We start from the raw sequence: 11,752 nt of genomic DNA, 5'->3' as shown, positions 1-11,752 counted from the left end.
ACGTCTAATCAAATCGTAAATGGTTGTGAATGGGCGCGGTGAAGGTATGGGATGGGGCGAAAATGGATGGTAAAAACGCGGATATCTAAACGACGTGTAAAGTGAATCCTACCGACTGCGCCATTTACACAGACTTTTCGTAAATAATTATATCGTGGGTTTTAATCGGTTGCGACTGCACTGGATGATTTATTGGCGTTCTTGGAGATGTGTGAGCCTGAAAAAATGAAAGCAGTGGGTTGGTGTTCATTAATGTTAATGAATCGGTGAACGTTCGGGTCCTGGAGCGTCCTAAACTTTCTGAATTAAAATAGCCTGGAAGGGGATCTCAAATCAAATGGAATGTGGTTTTTGCTAATTCATGCAAGTGAAAAACAAATACAGCCAGCATTGCCGGAAGCAAGTAGGGTCGAATAATCCGTCTAGTCGGTCGTCTTCGTCCCGCCGATGTGTCGTTCGCAAGATAAAAGCGGTGAAGATGTTCTCAAACCGTTTACTGATAAAACAAAAAGCTTGACAAGTGCAGCAGGGCGGTCGTCATTTCGGATGGAATTGGTCGATAGGAAGTTGGCCCATTACGGACCAGAAAACTTGTTAACAACAACTGATAAGAGGACATATTGTTTGGATGTTCGCCCATCTCATATCGCCAGATTTCATTTCAGATTTGGCAAAGTCTCCGCCGAGCGAGTTTTAATGTTGATTTGAATCTATTTGATGAGTTTTATTTATCAGATCTTTTAAATATTTCAGAGTTTGTCTGTTTGTGGAAATCCGACATGAGCGCCGATAAAATCTAATAGGGACCATGTTTTTAAATTTGTTTTCGTTATCTCACTATAAAGCTCGATTCGCAGCCGCATAAATCACAACTTGCCCTCTATTATTTACCGACCGCAGACGTGCGACTCTACCTAACTTCATTCGATATATTTGGAAATTCCATTTGTCGACACCCACATAAATTCACACGGAGACCGTCTTAAAAAATGTATTGGGCTGCATTTACGCCACGACCCTGCTCCAACCCTCGCAATATTAAATTTCGACATAAACCCGGAGTTCCCGGAATGGCGCTAAGACACTTGTTAACTGAACAACTACCCATATTTCACAAAAGCACCATCAAAAAGTAACTATCTTTCATTCCGACCCCTAATCGCTGCACAATTTATACCTTTGTATTGCTAAAGAGGGGCAGAAATTCGTTTTCTGTCTCGTTTTTCACGCCTTTTCTTTCCTTTTATGCTTCGGGCACGTGGCACATTGACATTTCTGGTTTAATGATGAAGGTGGATGTAAGATATGGACGTTTCCACCCTCATCAACACCAGAATAGCCAAACTCAGCAATAATTTCCAAAATATATATTGCAAAATTAAAATATCTTGAAGTCATGTCCAATCCACCAAACGATAATGGACAAAGATAAGACGTAGAGTCCAATATCGTTCTTTTATTATGAATTTTAGTTCCGACGTTTACGACGATTCAATGTGATAGATCTGAGTTAATACCAAGAGTAACATACACGACATCCCGTTTTGTTGTATGTTGTCATGTCAAGAATAAATCTTCTTCAGATTTATATACCCAAAAAAACTGTGACATTAAGCACTTTTAACTTACAGAATCTCGAATGACCCAAGACCTTGTTAACTGAAAAACTACCCATATTTCACCCGTTCCCCATAAAAAAGTAACTATCGTTCATTCTGACCTCTAATCGCCGCGCAATTTATACCTGCATATACTGCCGCCATAAATTAAGATTGGCACTAACTCACTAAACTCTATTTCATATCGATGGTCAGATAGTTTTATGTGCAATCACGAGCATATTCCGCAGCATTCGCTACGCCGACCGGACGGATTTACAGGACGGCAGTTATCCTCAGCTGAAGCGAGTTGTAGCTGATATTAATTTTAGAATGACAGATAATCAGAGTTCCGACCACAATAGCGTATATTGTTCGCTGGCAGCATAAAGGACGTCAGTCCGACAGTTTACTGCTGACTTCTCGACTCGCCAACACAAGTACTCCCTATTGCACGTACTGTACGTAACAACACGGCTCTTCCTGCTTACAAACGCTCCGGCATGTCCATTGTTCGATATTGTAGTGCTCGCGAGGGGAAAAAGCAATATACGCGGTGACTCAAGTGAGGGCTAAGTCGGCGAAATGTGGCCGTGGAAACACTAAGACCAGATATTATGTTACAATGCGAGAGCTGCGTGGCCAGCAAAAAGTGTCCAACTACCTGAAGTGGATGGTGGGGGTAAAGCGTCACATTACTACTCAAGGTAGGCGGAGCTAACGCAACAATGTTGCTTTTTTCGGCGGTGATGAAAGGTGCTGAGTCGCCGAAAAATGCCCGCATTACTACTCAACACTTTATTACTTTAGGTAGACCTGGATAGTCCAATAATATCACGTTCACTGTTGGTGTATTTTGTAGTTAGTTCTGGGACAGCAAAAAATACCCGCATTGCTACTCGATTTTGTCGGTTGTTAATAGTAGTGGGGGTAAAGGAACTGTATTAGTACTGTAGGTAGGCCAGGCTAATCCAACAGTGTCACCTTATTCGAGGATGCTGAAAGGACGTTTTTGAAGGTAGTGCTGCGTCGGCGAAAAATCCCCGCATTACTACTTGACCTTGGTGGATCTTAATAGTGGTGGGGGTAAACAAGCTCTATGCAGGCCGGGCTAATCCAACAGTGTTACCGTATTTGATGGTGCCGAAAGGGCGTTTTTGAAGCTAGTGCTGAGTCGGCGAAAAATGCCCGCATTACTACTCAACGTAAGCGGGGCGAAATGCTGCATTATTACTTTACGTAGGCGTGGCTAATAGAAAAGTGTCACCTTTTTTGTTAACGTATTTTGTAGTTAGTGTTGAATCGGCTACAAATGCACTCGACGTAGGCGATTCTTTAATGGTGAGTAGGGGAAAAATTTTATAATTACTACTCGACCTTGGTGGATCTTACTAGCGGTGGGTCTAATGGAGCCGCGTTACTACTCTAGGTAGGTGAGGCTAATCCTAAGTGTCACGTTATTTGTTGTATTTAGAAGTTAGTGCTGAGTCAGCTACAAGCGCCCTCAATACTACTCGACCTTGGCGGATCTTTGTAGTGGTGGGGGTAAAGGAGCTGCATTACTAACTACTCTAGGAAGGCCAGGTTAATCCAACAGAGTCACGTTAATTTTGAAGCTAATGCTGCGTCCGCGAAAAAATCCCGCATTACTACTCGACCTTGGTGGGTGTGAATAATGGTGGGGGTAAAGTTGCTGCACTACTACTCTAAGTAGGCCGGGCTGATTCAACAGTGTCACGTTATTTGTTGCTGCCGAAGGGACGTATTTTGCAGTCAGTGCTGAGTTGGCTAAAAAAGCCCTCATTACTACTCGACGTGGGCGGTGGGGGCAAAATGCCGCATTACTACTCTCGAGGAGGCGAAAGTGCTCGTGATAGAAGCTGTAGCGTTACGAATTCATAAGGTGGAAGCTTTTCTATTTTGATTAGTTATTAATTAGGGAAATCGCAGCGCAACTTAATCTGTTAGACAATGCTTCGTTTCGTTAATCAAGAGTTAGCTGAAGTGAGAACAACACAGCGTTGCATGGATTTCCATATTATCTGAAGAGCACTCGAGCTTAAAATTTCAAAGCAGAGTCTCATTACTAGTAGACTAGTTGGATCTTCGTTATGAATTGGTAGTGGGATTTTTGTAGGGATTGTTCTTTTTAATTGAAGTCGGGGATGGATTTGTGGCGTTCGGTTTCTGAGACTAATTAACGAACAAACGTTGTGAGGAGTCCGGGTTTTTAATTACGCGTTGTCTGGTCGACAATAACACTAACTATTATTCAGGAAGTGAATATAGCTTGGATGAAATTTTTCCGCTGCGAGAGCCCCCCAGCGCTGTGCGAGTTTACTATGAAAATAAGTAATTTCATAGCCTGATACGTTTTTGTTTAAAAGGAGACAGAAAACGAGTTAATTAAGTTCGTCATGTTAGTCCGCACTTCAGGGATGTTTCGCCCCTGGTAGTGTCGTTATATTATGCTCTAGTAATATTTTATATAGGCGGAGGGTTTATTATGAGGTAGAGTAACATATTGAGTTCTGTGTTCGTCGTCCCTCGTCTGTGGGGACTTTTGGACCCTTCCGTGCATCGCCAAATACACCGAACGAAACAATTGACGTCTCTTGATATATGTGCAGATCGCAACTGCGTCGCCTGTGGCTTACTGATAATGCCCTATGGTTTATTTTGGTGTGCGATGTTTGATATACCTCTGCAAGGGATGATAAATGACCGGACCAACACAAATATTCATACGCTTCCCCCTACTTAATGATTTTAAGTCCTAAAAACGGATCCTGCTTTATCACGCGCGTAAAAAGCACATATCCGTGTTGTTTTCTTTTACAGGCACCCTTTCGCTCTCGACGACGGCATAAAACCCACCCCATTACGATATATCTGTGTGTATGGACGTAAATTACCGAGACGACTCATAAAGTAATAACTCGCGATAGCAGATATGGACGCGATAGGGACAGAAATCGTCAAAATTTAATTAAAACTAGCGATAGTTCGTGTCGGAGGTCGTTAGAAAATATCCGAAGGACAATAAAATGTCAGTGCTAGCGCGAGCATGCTAAAAAATCGCGCCGGGTTATTGTCCCCCTCCCACTCCTCGTTATTCCGTTAGCGCTATTGTATTGCTGGTTGCATATTCGCTGGTGTTAAAGTACGTCGCGGCGGGCATTGTTGTCTTTTTTTGTGGCAGCATCTACGCCACTGTGGCACGTAACTCGCGCGACCGATTTTATCAACAATAATGGTGGTCGCTGGCAATTGCTAACATTTTCTTCCATTCCAGAGCGCCGCGGACACGAAATCGACGGCGCGGTCGCGCGTTTATTAAAGAAAACGTCAAGATTGTTACAACGCGCATTTTATGACGCATCATTTTTTATTACGTCGATAAAATAAATAGAATCCATTTTAATTTCGATGGCAGTCAGCTCGGGAAATGCCTTTGTAATTGTTATTTTACGGCTAAAGCTCGCCGGTTTTAAATTAAATATAAATCTTTACTACTTCCATCGATTCGGATTCATGGGCGCCGTATTAAAAGGAAGCCGAAAGGTAGCAATAACCACAATGTCACCAATTCATTCCGTTAATGAGTACCGAGTCCTTCGCCCGCACGATCGATATTCCCGTCAATTATTTATCGTGCAATAAAACAATGACTCGCTGTCGTTAATTTTATTTATTTCTTAATTTACGGCGAGGGCGGCGCTAGAATAACACTCCAATAATTATTATTTCCATAGACTCTTGTTTATTTTGGAATTTTCGGTCGCTGAGCTTACATCACGTCAACGCAAACAAACTCCACACTAATTACAAATTTCATGCTTCGATTGTGTTCGATGATCGGGCAAATACACCGGATCAGCATCAGCAGTTACGCGATTTATTAACTCGCCTTCTTCCCGATTTTTCTCCACCCTAATGGCGAAAGCAAGCCCCCATTTATTCCATTAGACTTTCTTGAATACAACCCAGTTGAAACTTTGACACTTTGACAGGTGACATTCAAAGGGCGCCAGCGGGTTTTCACCGACGCGAACATATTCGAAAACACACAGAATTAAGAAAATAATCGTCAGTTAACACATTTTTTCGGTGTTCGTGTCTCCTTTGTGGTACTCGGGCGACCGTCTTGACTACGCAAGCGACTAGTAAGACCCTCTAAGTCTCTTACCCCAGCTGAAAGCAACAAGATAATACCACCACGATGGCAATATCGATAAGGCGATAGACCCTAAGGTAGAGCATAAAAATAGCTCCCCTTCAACGTCAGGCCGGAAATATTTGGCCGAGTGAACGCAAGGAAGGGATCTGGCGTTCCGTTTTGGCGTCCCTCTCTAGCTATTTTGCGTTCCTGAAAAGAACTTGAAGAATGCTGTGTCCTGAATTTTTTACAAGAAGATTCTAAGTTCACTTTTTCTCTAATTTTGTGTCCGTATAAAAATTCGCATAACTGAGCCATCAAAGTGGCGCAGTCGTCAGTCTTTTGGCGGAAGTGAAAGTATTGTTTGTCTTTGAACGGTTTGCTGTTCTACGGTTTTGGCATAAACTTTCGTTGTCACTAGACATTTTGAAAATCCGAAGTTTGACAGTCGCCAGTTCGTGTTCTGCGCTCCGCAACTTGTCGCCGTAATTAAACGGTGCGTCGCCGCCATCAATTCCTCTCCACACGAGTGTTTGCAACTCGACATTTTTCGAAATGTGTTGTGTTGTCGGCCTTTGTGGGTCAAAGTGGCTCTCGCAGCGCACCCTCTCGTCGCAAGCCCGTGCCGTTGACGATGTGAAGAGCCGTAACGTTGTAGAGTGCGAACGCATGCCTCCGGCAGAAGGAGCCTTTGTTTTACGACGTCGTCCACTCACAGCCCTCCTATTGCACTCTACTTGAGTCATAACCACCCGGGGAATGATTACTGAGATTTTACTGCCCCCGGCCGGATCTGGAGTAGTACTTTCCTTCCGATGCCATTTTACACGTGGTTTTATGTCGATGTTGCTCTTCGAGAGGTAAGAGCACAGAGAGCGCAGACCGCCAGACCGGCGTATGGGTTCCGGGGCAATTAGCGGAAAGTAATATGCCATCATCATAAAAGTGGATAATGTAGAAGGTTATGGCTGAGCTGGGTGACATAAGAGGGTTTTCTGGGAGGTTGGAGTTTTGCTTTGTTGTAAAGGGAGGTCGACATTTATGGATAGGAAAACTAGGATTTCGAGGAAAATTGAGCTCACTGAATTATGGAAATGCTGACGCGTTCAGACGTCGAAGCTGTTATTAAATAAAGTACGTTGGTGGGTCATTATCGTTAGGGTTATTTGTACGATTATGCATGTGGATGTCACAGTCTTTGGAATTGCGGCCAGCCGACGATTTACAGGTGGTGGATAAAGCGACGAAATCAATGTGCTGGCTTCCGAAAATGGAATACCCGTGATCATTTAGCTGTATTCAACAAACAAAGATAGATGCATAGGAGGGTTGACTACCTAGTGAATGTGGTGTTCACGAAATCGCAATTGTCGGGAAATGTCGTAAATATCAAGTAAATGACGTAAATATGCTAATTGTCGGGTAACTGTAGCTAGTAGTACTTTGTTTTAAAATCTTATTTTTCTTAAAAATTGTGTCAATATTTTGTTTGTGTTTCTATGTCAAAATTTAACGTTTCTAATTAATCATGAGTTGTTAATTTAAATAAATGTAACAGATGTTTCGTACCAAAATTATTATTTTCGATGTGCGTGCATAGTATCTAGTAGGTCAATCAATATTAGGTACACAGTATATAAAACCTTTGTAACTTCACAAATCTCGTAAAGTACCATTCTCGAAGGAACTCGATTCCTTATGCATAACAAATACTGTAATAAATCACTCCACGCCCGCTCCACGTGGATTGTTAGTCTCTTGCAAATTTTCCCGTCATATAATGGAATTCTTTTAATTTTGGCAAGGTGTTGTAGAACTGTGGCAATTACGACGTCTGGTATATTTCTCTTCCTGTCTTCGTCCGACAAATTATATTTACCTAGGTGGTGCCCGCACTTCTTAGCATTTTAGGGGCGGGAACGTATACTACGTAAATGCAGTGTGCAATGTGTTGGACGAAGACAAAAACAGACACATAGAGATGTATTATTTTAAGTTTAACATGGTGAGTCATCAGAATCCGACAACGGACTGTCAGTCAGTAACGTAACATCCACACTTCAAAAGGGGGGTTTTTTAAATTATTTTTTTTAAATCGCAAACAATAACATAGGAAAACATAAACTTAAGTGAACTGGTCAACACGCTATATGCAAAATATGCAAAAGATATTAGTTAGGTACCTACTTGTAAGCAATGGCAACCTTTATAATCTCCTATTTGCGCCCAGGTATCCTATGACCTTTTTGGGGATGAGACCTACTACGTGGAATAAACTAACCGTGGCGCGCAAGTGACCAACACCCAAAATGGGTATAGGTAAATTGGCTTTGAGGTCAATGGATGGTAGATTTTATGATACTGAAGATTAAATTACCTCCTGTGGCGACGGGATCATCTGTAGGTATTTTATTTCCTGCGGTCAAGGATGTGACGTTAATCGGAGTTACAGAAATATCATGTTTAAACGAACAAATCCCATCTGTAAATTCATAAAATTTCGGTTCCTAGAATTTCGTGACGGTACTACTTATAAAGGGGTAGAATCTCTAAATTATTTACTTTAACTTTACATTCAAAAATCCGATAGTAACGAAAATAAGGAAATATGTTTACCAAGTAACACTAAATTTGTTAAAACTATTAGGTGTAATCGTTCAAACATCAAGGGACAAAGTCAATCAAATTTTGTTTTATTTTAACAAAAATGCCGCCTCTGATGTTTGTTATCTGAACGTGCTAATAGCCGAATCCTTCCGAAGTATAGACATAAACAGTCGAACTTAAGCGAGGATGTCCTGAAAATACCTTTTTTCCCGTTGGCAGGAACTGTTAAGATAAGACTGATTTTGGCAAATAGCCTACTCACTAAGAAAATAGAGGACGGGTGGGCGGGGCTACTATTTTGTAAGATAAGACTGATTTCGGTAAATGACATAACCTGTAAGAAAATAGAGGGTGGGTGGGCGGGGCTAGTACCTGCTAAGATAAGACTGATTTTGTCAAAGAACGTACTCACTAAGAAAATAGCGGGTGGGTGGGTGGGGCTAGTATCTGTTAAGATAAGACTGATTTTGGCAAATGACGTACCCTCTAAGAAAATAGAGGGCGGGTGGGCGGAACGACTATCTCATAAAATATGAGTGATTTTGGTAATTGACATAACCTCTTAGAAATAAAGGGTGCGTGGGCAGGGCTAGTACCTGCTAAGACAAGATTGATTTTGGCAAATGACGTACTCACTAAGAAAATAAAAAATACCTGCTAAGATATGACTGATTTTGGCAAATGACGTACCTTCTAAGAAAATTGAAGGGGTCCATGTGAGAAATAAAGAAAACTGACAGTTTTGCAGATTTAATCAACCTGTATACATAATTAAAACCCGTCTATAAACACAAGGTGACTAAAAAATCTTGTGCAAATCTTGCATTAGTCTAGGGTTTGAAAAAGTAGGTGCTCCGTTTCCGTCTGTGTGTCATCTGTCGTTTCCAAAACTACTAGATTATTATGAAATTTTAGATATATTTTAGTAATCAATTTTTATTTAACTTTTCTAAGAAAATGGATTGGATTGTATTTCAAATAATTGAAATTATTTTATGCAAAGGGTTGAACATTATCTCTAAAAAAATTCTACCTGAAGAAGGTTATCCATAATTTAGAGTGTTTATAATCAACCTAACCTCCTCTAACGGGACCTAACCAGTTCGTACACTATCCTCAAACATATTTGGCGTTTATGACTTCACACCAATTTGACCCACATTATAATTCAATAGGCCGTCACAACCGGATGTCTTAAACCCGCTCACCGATACCTACCTGAAAAGACCTTTTGACGTGCCAGGGACGGTCGAGACGCGAAGGACCGGACTCAGAGTAATTTTGTTTGTTAAAATTTTCAAATTTCAAAATTTCCTCACAGAACTTATACTTATACTTTGAAGAAAATTACACAAAGACACAATTATTAGAAGTGTTACACACTCGAAAATTTGAGAAACAATATAAAATAGATGCTATGCCGCGAGATCGTGGATATAGGGTGATTAGACTTCCGCCGTACCATTGTATATTTAACCCCATCGAACTAATCTGGTCGCAAATGAAAAATAATATAAGAAGGAATAATACGGCACCAAAATTTAGTAGTGCAACAATTGACATAATTAGGGAAGAAGCTTCCAAAATAACTGCCGAAATGTGGGCCAATTGTGTACGACATTCCACAAAAGAAGAAGACCAGTACAAGGCACGGTTGATAACACCCTTAATTATTAATTTAGAAGAGTCGAGTGATGATGACAGTGACTATTTCGATCAATAAATAAGCAGTAGTAGTGAATAAGTAAATAGTTGTGATGTAATAAAAAATGATTGAGTACAAAGTTACTTTGTTTTTACTTTAAAATAAAAAACTCGAAAGGCGCAGTTGTCGGTAAATGCAAAACTCAGTCCTGCCCTGTGCTTTTACCAGAAAAGGTCTTTTCCACGGAGGTAGAAGAGACCGGAGGGAGCGTACCGTATGCTAGCAATGTAACGATTCTGGCATCGTTCAAGACCCGGTCAGACACCGGTTATGATCTTATTTGAACAAGGCGCCAATATTTGCCAGCCCGACGCAAACGCGCCCCTACACTCAACAGCTGACAGGGTTTGGATTTCCATTGGCGTACTATCACGTAACACGTGCTGTTTATATGCAATTGTTCGTTCTTGAGTTTGAGTTTAGTTGTGCTGTTTTAGTTTTGGACGTGTTGTTGGTGTTTTTAATTTGAATAGACTTTGATTATAACTAACGATCATAATAACATTTAGAGACTTATATATTAGGTAGTCAACATAAAATATGTTGCCCCGCCACTGGTTACGACTGCTAAACATTTAGAGGGTGGAGCTTAGCACAGCGCGCATTTCAAGTAGGGTCATAAACGGTGCCTGAGTCTGTGCCACAAAATTCACGACACCTTCCCTCCGGTCTCTTCTACCTCCGTGGTCTTTTCAGGTAGGTATCGGTGAGCGGGTTTAAGACATCCGGTTGTGACGGCCTATTGAATTATAATGGGAGTCAAATTGGTGTGAAGTCATAAACGCCAAATATGTTTGAGGATAGTATAACATTTTACAATCGTCACTAACCCTAACAACATTCCGAGTATAATATGTATTTCTGCTTTTTCAACCTAATTGTAAAACGTTTCCAATCTGAGAGCTGTTTTCATCTTCATGTTACAGTAGTTTGTAGATAAGTACTTATATTTTATGCAATACTGCACCTTTTGGTAATGTAGATTAAAAAAAAAACAATTGAGCGACAAATTTTGATTAGCGTTTTATATTTTAAAATTTCGTAATTATCATTCCAGTATTTTTGAACACAATCTTCAACAAACGACAGATGACAGGCAGACGACGGGCAGACGGATTTTTTTTTTTTATTTAAAGACTTACTTAGGCCTACTTTAGTCGTCTTTAAATGTCGAGAAAAAATGAAATCAGCATTCATCTTAAAATACTTACGATGGGGAAGTATCACTGGTAATGAATTGAGTTCACTGACTTAGTAGCATTAATTTCCGTTGCTTAGATACATCAAAAAGTAACTATATTGCGATTAAGAAGCAATTTAGTGTTGGCGTCGCCGCCTCCCCAGGGACTGAAGCAGCAAGGTCGAGGGAGGAACCGCTATTCTATGACCGCTCACGAAACACTAGAGTACTGGAGGTTAAAGTACCCCAGAGAAACAGCCCCCGTTCTGACGTACGTCGCAACCACCCCCAAGATATCGGCGAAAACCGTACCGCCACCTCCGTATTAGCATATCTTCAAATATGTATAGTTTTAAAACATTCAGACTTTTTCTTCTGGGGTCATTTCAAGTCCCTAACTTTTGTAATGATTAGAAAATATGTCACCAGGTTTTTTATTAACGTTGCAATTATGAACGTTAATAAAATGAACGATCATTTGATTTGGTCCAAGGTCATATCTT

Source organism: Zophobas morio, unplaced genomic scaffold (assembly GCF_036711695.1).
Source record: "Zophobas morio isolate AGI-343-1 ecotype UQ-CSIRO unplaced genomic scaffold, CSIRO_AGI_Zmor_V1 ptg000002l, whole genome shotgun sequence".
NCBI lineage: Eukaryota > Metazoa > Arthropoda > Insecta > Coleoptera > Tenebrionidae > Zophobas > Zophobas morio.
This window is presented reverse-complemented; position numbering follows the sequence as displayed.